General features: G+C 43.9%; 1 non-coding gene across 1 annotated transcript; it reads left to right on the plus strand.

Moving 5' to 3' along the window:
* Positions 1 to 2,878: 2,878 nt before the first annotated feature.
* On the plus strand, positions 2,879 to 2,951 carry TRNAK-CUU (transfer RNA lysine (anticodon CUU)). Its single transcript has one exon. It is a non-coding gene; the product is annotated as a tRNA-Lys (tRNA).
* Positions 2,952 to 8,298: the final 5,347 nt, after the last annotated feature.

The raw sequence follows: 8,298 nt of genomic DNA on the forward strand, positions 1-8,298 counted from the left end.
AAACTCTTTTTTAAAAATTGGAACTCCCTTCTCTAAAGGGAGCCAACAATTTTTCCCAAAGTTTTCTACACATGTTTTCTTAAGGTCTTCCAAGATGAAAGTCACCACTGAGTTTTGTTTTCCCGGCGAGCCTTCTTTAGTCTGGTAAGGCTCATTCCTGCTATGGTTACAGGGAGTAATCTGGGCCTGGCCAATCATAGTGCTTCATCCCCATCATGGGCTGGGTCATTGATTCAAAGAGGGTCGTTGATAATTAAGGCCTGGCTGGGATCCATATACAGACGCTGTGAGCATGAAGTTCTCTCTTTCTTACAGTTGAGGCTGCTGGCAACCGTGTTAACCAGAGGCCACCACACAGAGAGAAATTAGAAAAGCAGATCCGAGAGTCAGATGAGCAGAGAGGGAGTCTAGGCAGCACTGGGTTGCTGTGTCTAGACCCTGAGGTCATGGTTGTCACAGCTGTGTTTTTTTTTCTGTTTTTTTTTTTTATCAGTTCTGTGAACTACCTCAACCACCCTGCAAAGTTTCTCAAGTCACTGAATCCCCATCTTGCTTTCAACCAAATTGAGAGGAGTTTTGACACTTTGCACCAAAAGAGTTCTGACAAGCTGCCTATTCATTTGTCAGGGTCTCGGGCAATTTTGAATCATCGACTTAGAGCCCCAGTGTTCAAAGAGATCTCAAAAGGTCATCCAGGACAGCGGCTTCAAAAGAAAAAAAAAAGAAAGAAACCAGCTCTGGTTTTTAGCAGCAAAATCTTCTCGTCAATCGAACCCAAATATATAAAACAAATAAAAGAGGAAGTGCTGTTGTGGCTGCGAGGGTGTGGGGGACCCTTAGCCCTGTCTACCATCTCCTTATTCTGCCCACCTCCCCTGCATCCATCTGAAAGCTAATCAGCTGGTCCAACATCCGACATCAGGGATCACCTTGACCGCATCTTTGGCACCTGATCCTCAAGCCTATGCTGAACATGTCCACAGTAGGCAGCTGAGGAAGCCTCGGGGCAATCCATTTCCTTTTGCAGACTTCTCTGATAGCAACATGCTTCCTCATCTGTCTCCTGGTGATACTCACCCATGGGCCTGAGTCCTCTGGGGTAAAACAGGGCTAATCAAACATACCTTTCCTATGGCAGTTCCTCCTGAAGACAATTTTATGTCCCACTTAGTTCCTGGCCAATGCATCCTTGGTTCCTTCTGATGATTCCTAGTGGGACCTCATGTCCAGCTGGTGAGATGCCTAAAATAGGTAGACTGCTGTACAAGGTGTGACTTAAGGTGGGACAGAGAGACAGAAGGCTTAGAGAAAGCTTTTATTGAAACACACACACATTTATGGCACCCCTGTTATCTCTCGTGTGTGGCATACTCTCTGGGCTAGGCACTGTGCACAGGGCTGTACATACCTCCTCTTTCTCCTTCAGCCCTCACAATACATCCATGAAATAGGGGATTATTTCAATCTTAAAACACGAGGCCGAGAGGAGTTAAAGTACCTGGCTCAAGTTCAAGAGCTAATATTTGGTAGGACTGGGATTTGAACTCAGGTCTCACCTGACTCCACAGCTGGGGGTTTTGGAGTATTTCTATTAGGAGACATGGCTCTCTTTACTGTTGACCATCCAGTCTGGAAGATGATAAAATGGAGCACTGGAGAGCTAGCATAGTGCAGATAAACTTCTGTAGGCTTTATATCACTGTGATTGGGACACAAGGCAGACACTTCCTTTGCAGGTGAACCCTAGAGAAAATTCTTTTTTAATTTATGGGTTTTTTTTAATGCTTATTTATTTTTGAGAGAGAGACAGAGACAGAGACAGAGTGCAGGTAGGGAAAGGGCAGAGAGAGGGGAATTCACATAATCCGAAGCAGGCTCCTGGCTCTGAGTTGTCAGCACAGAGCCTGACGCAGGGCTTAAAGCCACATGAGACCATAACCTGAGTGGAAGTTGGACACTTAAATGACTGAGCCACCTAGGCTCCCCTAATTTATGTTTTTAATTGAAGTGTAACTGACATACAACAGCCTATTAGTTTTGGGTGTGCTTCATAATGATTTGATGCTTTTATACATAATGAAGTGATCCCCGTGATAAGTCTAGTTCTCCCCTATTATCATACAAAGTTATTTTTACATGATTGACTATATTCCCCATGCTGCACATTATATCCCAGGGCTTTATTTATTTTTATAACTAGAAGTTTTTATCTCTTAATCCCCTTCACCTATTTTAACACTCTCCCCAACCCCCTTCCCTCTGGTAACCAACAGTTTGTTCTCTGTATCTATAAGTCTGTTTTTGTTTGGTTTCTTCACTCATTTTGTCTTTTAGATTCCACATATGAATGACATCATACAGTACTTGTCTTTTGGAGACACTTCTATTTAAGCATAATGTAGTCATTGCATGTTAGAGATGATTTAATCTGTTATTTGAGCAAGCAGTCAAAGAACGTGTGGGGCTCTGGGGTTGGAATGACAAGGCGTGCCTGTCTGCATGACCAAACTGATCGCAGTTAACCCAGCTTCCCTTTTTTCTTGCCATAGAGAATCTTGAAGCTCTTTCCCACCACGAACCCCACTTTGGGTGCTCAAGGTGCTCAAGGAAGAGAATCTGGGGAGCAGAGAGGTGAGAGAACTGACTGGCTCCGTCCACCCTGGAGCCCTTTGTTTCACCAGTAAGGGAGCTGGGTCTCTACTTCCTGCTTCCTGCTTTCAGGGTTGCATCAGCCTTCCATACCTGCGTCTGGTGCTCTTTTTTTTCTTATTCATTTTATTTTATTTATTTTATTTTTATTATTTTTTTTACAAATAGTTTATTGTCAAGTTGGTTTCCATATAACACCCANGCTCTTTTAAAAATATATCTTACAGGCACCTGGCTAGCTCAGTTGGTAGAGCACATGACTCTTGATCTTGCGGTCGTGAGTTCAAGCCCCACACTGGGTGTAGAGATTACTTAAGGAAGCTTTAAAAAATTGAAACTCAAAAGTTAAAAAACAAACCCCCCCCAAATAGAAAAGTTTTTGAAGTGCCAGGTGTGAACCCTAACAATAATAGTAGCAATACTGCTCTTGATGACTTTTATTGAGCAACTGTTAGGCACTGGCACATACATCCTCCCCTTGAGCACTCACAACACCGCCTACCCATCAGATACTGCTAGGATCCCATTTTGACAGACATGATCATTGAGGTCTGGGGGAAGTAGGTAACATATTAAGGTTTCTTGCCCAAGGCTGTCCACTTGTTAATGGCATGGCTGGTATTTGAATTCTGATTTTGATTTAGAGCCAGCTATCTCTCCATATTAAGTGAAAAAAAAATAGATTTCAAAAGAGTATAGAACTTTATTCAGCAATGAAAAGGAACAGAGCATGTTACATGCAACAGCAGGGATGAATCTCACAATAATTATGCTGAGTAAAGGAAGCTAGATGAAAATGTACACACCGTATGATTCCCTTGACTTGATACATTCAATTGATAGAATTCTAGAAAAGCAGACTGATAGAAAGTAACAAAAAGCAAATCAGCAGTCGCTAGTGGCTGGACGGGACAAGAGGGAGACATTATCAAGGCATGAGTAACCTTGGAGAGTGATAGGATTCATTCTCTTGATTCTCTGGATTGTGGCGATGGATTCCCAGCTATCTAGAAATACCAAAACTATGGGGTACCTGGCTAGCTCCGTCTTGATCTCAGGGTTGTGAATTTGAGTCCCACATAACTTTAAAATAAAATCTTAAAAAAAAAAAAAGAAAGAAATGTCAAATGCATCAAGTTGAATAGTTTAAATGACTGTAGTTTATTCTATGGCAATTATATCTCCATAAAACTTTAGAAATTCTATTAGGCATGATTCTGGCTTGATTTTTAAGGAAAAAAATTAAAACATATACAATGCGTACGTATACAGATATGTTTATATATGACTTCACATGACTCACAAGGCCTGTGTGATCTGGTCCCCGACCCTCTCCACAGCATCATTTCTCCCCACAGGCCCCTTAACCATGCATGGTGGCTATAGGGTCTCACCTTCTTGCCCTCCATCTTGCAAGCTCTCTCTCACCTCCTGGCTTTCTCACTTGTTTTTATGCCCTCTGCCTGGGACACTGTCTCATCTCACGTTTCCGTGGTTAACTCCTCTTGACTCTAGGCATCCTCTGAGATGTCCTTACCTCCCTCAGACCACATCACTTCCTTTTTGCACCTGGTATTGTAATGGTTTAAAACTTTTCTCTGCAGTTACCTTGTAACAAAACTTGTAAGTTTTGTGAAGGCAAGAGACTGTCTTTGGTCTGTCGAAGTATTCTTAATAAATAGTGCCACGCCTGGCACACAGTAGGTATTCACTAGATATGTGATTGAATGAATGACCAAGATGATATTTAAGAATCCTAGCAAATAAGAACCACCTCTATACACAAACTTAACAGTTTTTAAAACCACATGTGATTGATATTCTCCAACCCACCGGCCAGCATCATGTTAGCAGTGATTATCAAAATAACATGTTCACAGAGCACTTAAGAATATAATATTCAGAGTCATTCAGGCCTGGTTCTACCAGTCGCCAGCTAAGTAAACTTGGGCAACTTAGGGTATCTCTCTGAAACTGTTTTTTCCCGTACATAATGGGAGAGAGAGATTCTGCCAATGTTAGGAAGTCTCAAGCAGGTAATACATGGGAATTGCTTAGATGAAACCTGCACGCTGTCAGTGCTCAGTTACTATTATGATTATACTAGCATCGCTGCTCAGACCAACTGAATATCATCTGTCAACAAATGCCTCACTCTCATTCTGGTTCTCTCCTTTTACAGAACATTCCTCCTGTGGTACCTCCGCTGCCCCTAGGGGAACCTGGCAGGGAGGTGACACAGTTGCTATTATTACCCATTTATTTATTTTTTAAACGTTTATTCATTTTTGAGAGACAGAGAGCACAGCAGGGGAGGAGGGGTGGGGTGCAAAGAGAAGGAGACACAGAATCCAAGGCAGGTTCCAGGCTCTCAGCTGTCAGCACGGACCCTGAGCTTACAGAGAGAGATCATGACCTGAGCCGAAGTCGGATGCCTAACTGACTGCACCACCCAGGTGCCCCATTTATTCCCCATTTTAAAGGGAAGCTAAGGGATGCCTAGGTGGCTCAGTTGGTTGAGCCTCCAACTTTCTGGGCTCAGGTCATGACCCTGGGGTCTTGGCATTGCCTTTTGCTTTGGGCTCCACACTGAGCATGGAGCCTGCTTGAGATTCTCTCTCTCTCTCTCTCTCTCTCTGCCCCTTTTCCCTGCTCATGCTCTCTTTCTCTCTCTCTCTCTCAAAAAAAAAAAAAATTAAAAGCAAAATAATGGAAAGCTGAGGCCCAGCTAAGCTAAGTAGCTTTGTGAAATTTACAGATACGGCAAACAAAGGCAAACAGAGGCACCAAGGGCCAATCAGGTAGTACTGTCTCATCCAACAGAGGCTAGCTGCTGGAGTCTTGCCTGCTCCTTAGACATAAAAGTGACTGAAGGGCCCTACGTACCTCCCTCCTGAGGCACGCTCAAGTTTGTCTGGGAGTTCCTGGGACTCTGTCTTCTGGCAGCCACCAGGCTGAATCCTGTTCTACCATTTTATCTCAGTTGCATCTCACCTCAGGCAGCTGATAACTTCTGTCTGCTCAGCTCCAGCAGCAGGTGGGACATCGGATCCCTTCCTCAGTCCTTACCCCAGATTCTCCCCAAACTCCCTCACCTAACACCCCTACCTCCCACCCTCCTCCCCTGGCCTGCCCATCATTTCTCACCTTTTTCCCTCGCACTTGCTGCCCCTCTGTTTTCCAAGATTGCTCTCCCTCTGGGCTTTTCCTTTCCCTCAAAAATACTGACATATCCCCATTTGACTAGGCAAGACACTTCACCTTCACACACACACACACACACACACACACACACACACACAGACTCCTCAGATGTCATCTACCTTGAAGCTCAGTGCTCTGCCAAAGAAAGGCCCACCTAAGCTGGCTCCCACCTCATTCATCTCAGAGTCTGGAAGATTTGCTTTGGTTGGCTCAGCACAAAAGCTTGTTCAATGGTGTATTCAACTTTATTTTTTTCCTGATATTAAAAAAATGGATAAATTTCACATAAAACTCTGGTTTCAGCTTTTTTTTCTCAAAAAAAGGGGGGCGAAGATATGACAACACAGGGGCCCCAATCAAACATGGCAGCAATAAGCTGAAGTGGGGTGATGGCTGCCCCCATAGCCAGGAAAGACCCTTACTCTTCACCAGAATCCACCAGGCTCCTGGGTTTGTGTGACTCAAAAGTCTGGCCTCTGGAAGTGTTTGAGTTGTAATCCCTTCTCTGGTGATATAACCCAACTGGCAGAAGTTTTACGTCAGTCTTCTTCCTTCCCTTCTGTAAGTGGAAAGACCCAGTATAGAGATATTCATTTTTCCACTGATGTAAATTATACTACCACCCCAAATTAGATAGCAGAAAGAGTTACATGCAGTTTGGTTTTAAATATATTTTCCACCCCAATGCAAAAATGTTATACAGCATATTTAGAATCTTTCCCCCTCTCACAGTAAAGGTTTTTTTCATGACAACTAAAATTCCCATTATTCAACTGTCTACCATGTGCTTTCAGATTTGGGGATGACTCTAGCTGATTCCAGAATTGTAGCTGAAGAAGCATCATTTCTATCTTGTGAGCAGCTTGCAGCAATGCAGCCCGGAGCATATTTGATTCAATGCACATTAATGGAATTGCTCTTCACTCTTCAAAGCTCAATGCATATTTTCCAAGGCAGCTCCGATCTCTCTTAGGCCTGTCTGGTTTTGCTACCTCTCCCAATTTGCAAGTTAGCTGCCCCTCAATTTCTTCCAACCGGCCTTAGCCTGGAGCAGAGACAAGTTGGTCCTGTGTAAACTTTCTCTCTCACTGCTGACATTGAGGAACCACCTGATTTGTTTTCGCTTCAGGAGTGCCCGGCAAGCGCGCTCTGGAAGGGCAGAGCAAACCCTAAAGCGGCAGCTCTCAAAACTGTGGAACCTGGGGCCAGCCACATGGGCCCCTGCTTGCGAACTTGCCGGAAGCGCAACTCTTGGCTCCACCTCAGAACTACTGAATCCAAATCTGAATTTTAACAAAATCCCCAGCTGATTCTTAAATAAATAAACAAAGTAATTTCTTTAGTGAGGAGGACAGGGAAGTAAATAAAAGAGAGGATGATACAACCACAACTAGGGAGAGGCTGCTTTACACAGAGCAGCTGTTCTCAAATTCTTCGGTCTCAGGAGCCATTTACTCTCTTAAAGATTGTTGAGGACCCTAATGAACCTTTTTTTGGTAAAGTTTTTTAACTTTATTTATTTGGAGAGAGAGAGAGAGCCATGGAAGGGGGAGAGAGAGAGGGGGGAGAGAGAGAGAGAGAGAGAGAGAGAGAGAGAGAGAGAGAGAGAGAGAGAGAGAGGCAGAGAGAGAGAGAGAGAGAGAGAGAGACTCTCAAGCAGGCTCCACACTGTCAGAGTGGAGAGCCCCATGTGAGGCTTGAAATCACAAGCCGGAGATGATGACGGGTGATCATGACTCGACTAAGCCACCCAGGCAACTCCACCCTAATAAGCTTTTTAAACGTAAGCTATCCATCTATGGGTACTTATTCGCCATTTTAGAAATTAAAACAAATAAGTTTTAAAAATATGGTTGCTGCGTTGAAAAATGGTAAACACTACATATAAACATATACTTTATGAAAGTAGCTATATCTTCTAAAACCAAAAGAATGAGTGAGAAGAGTGGGACTTTCATGTTTTTGCAAAGCTCTGTAGATGTCTGCCTTAATAGAAGACAGCTGGACTCTCATATCTGCTCCGCGGGCTCTTGCAGCATCACGTGACATGTGGTCTTTGGAACACTCTACTGCACCCTTGGGGAAAAAAACAGTGAAAATGGCAAATATTGTCTTAGTAATGTTATGAAAACAGTTTTGGCTTTGCATAAACCCTGAAAGGGTACAAGTCCCCAGATCGCTGGAGCCGGTGATGTGAGGCGGTGATGTGAGGCCGGGATGGAGAACGGCGTGTAAAGCAAGTTCTCAGTGGTGAGTCCTTTGTGGGAAGACTTCTCGTTTTAAACAACATAGAGGTTGTGCAGGAAGGGTGTCAATGTGACTTCGGGTCCCAACTTGGTCCTGGAGTGGCTACGGGATGATGGAGAGGTCCCTTGCCCTCTCTGAGCCTCAGTTTCCCTGTCTGTTTTATGAGGAGCGCGATCTCTAAACTTGAGCCCCATCGCC

The sequence above is a fragment of the Crocuta crocuta genome, unplaced genomic scaffold, assembly GCF_008692635.1.
Source record: "Crocuta crocuta isolate KB4526 unplaced genomic scaffold, BGI_CrCroc_1.0 scaffold184, whole genome shotgun sequence".
Classification (NCBI taxonomy): Eukaryota; Metazoa; Chordata; class Mammalia; order Carnivora; family Hyaenidae; genus Crocuta; species Crocuta crocuta.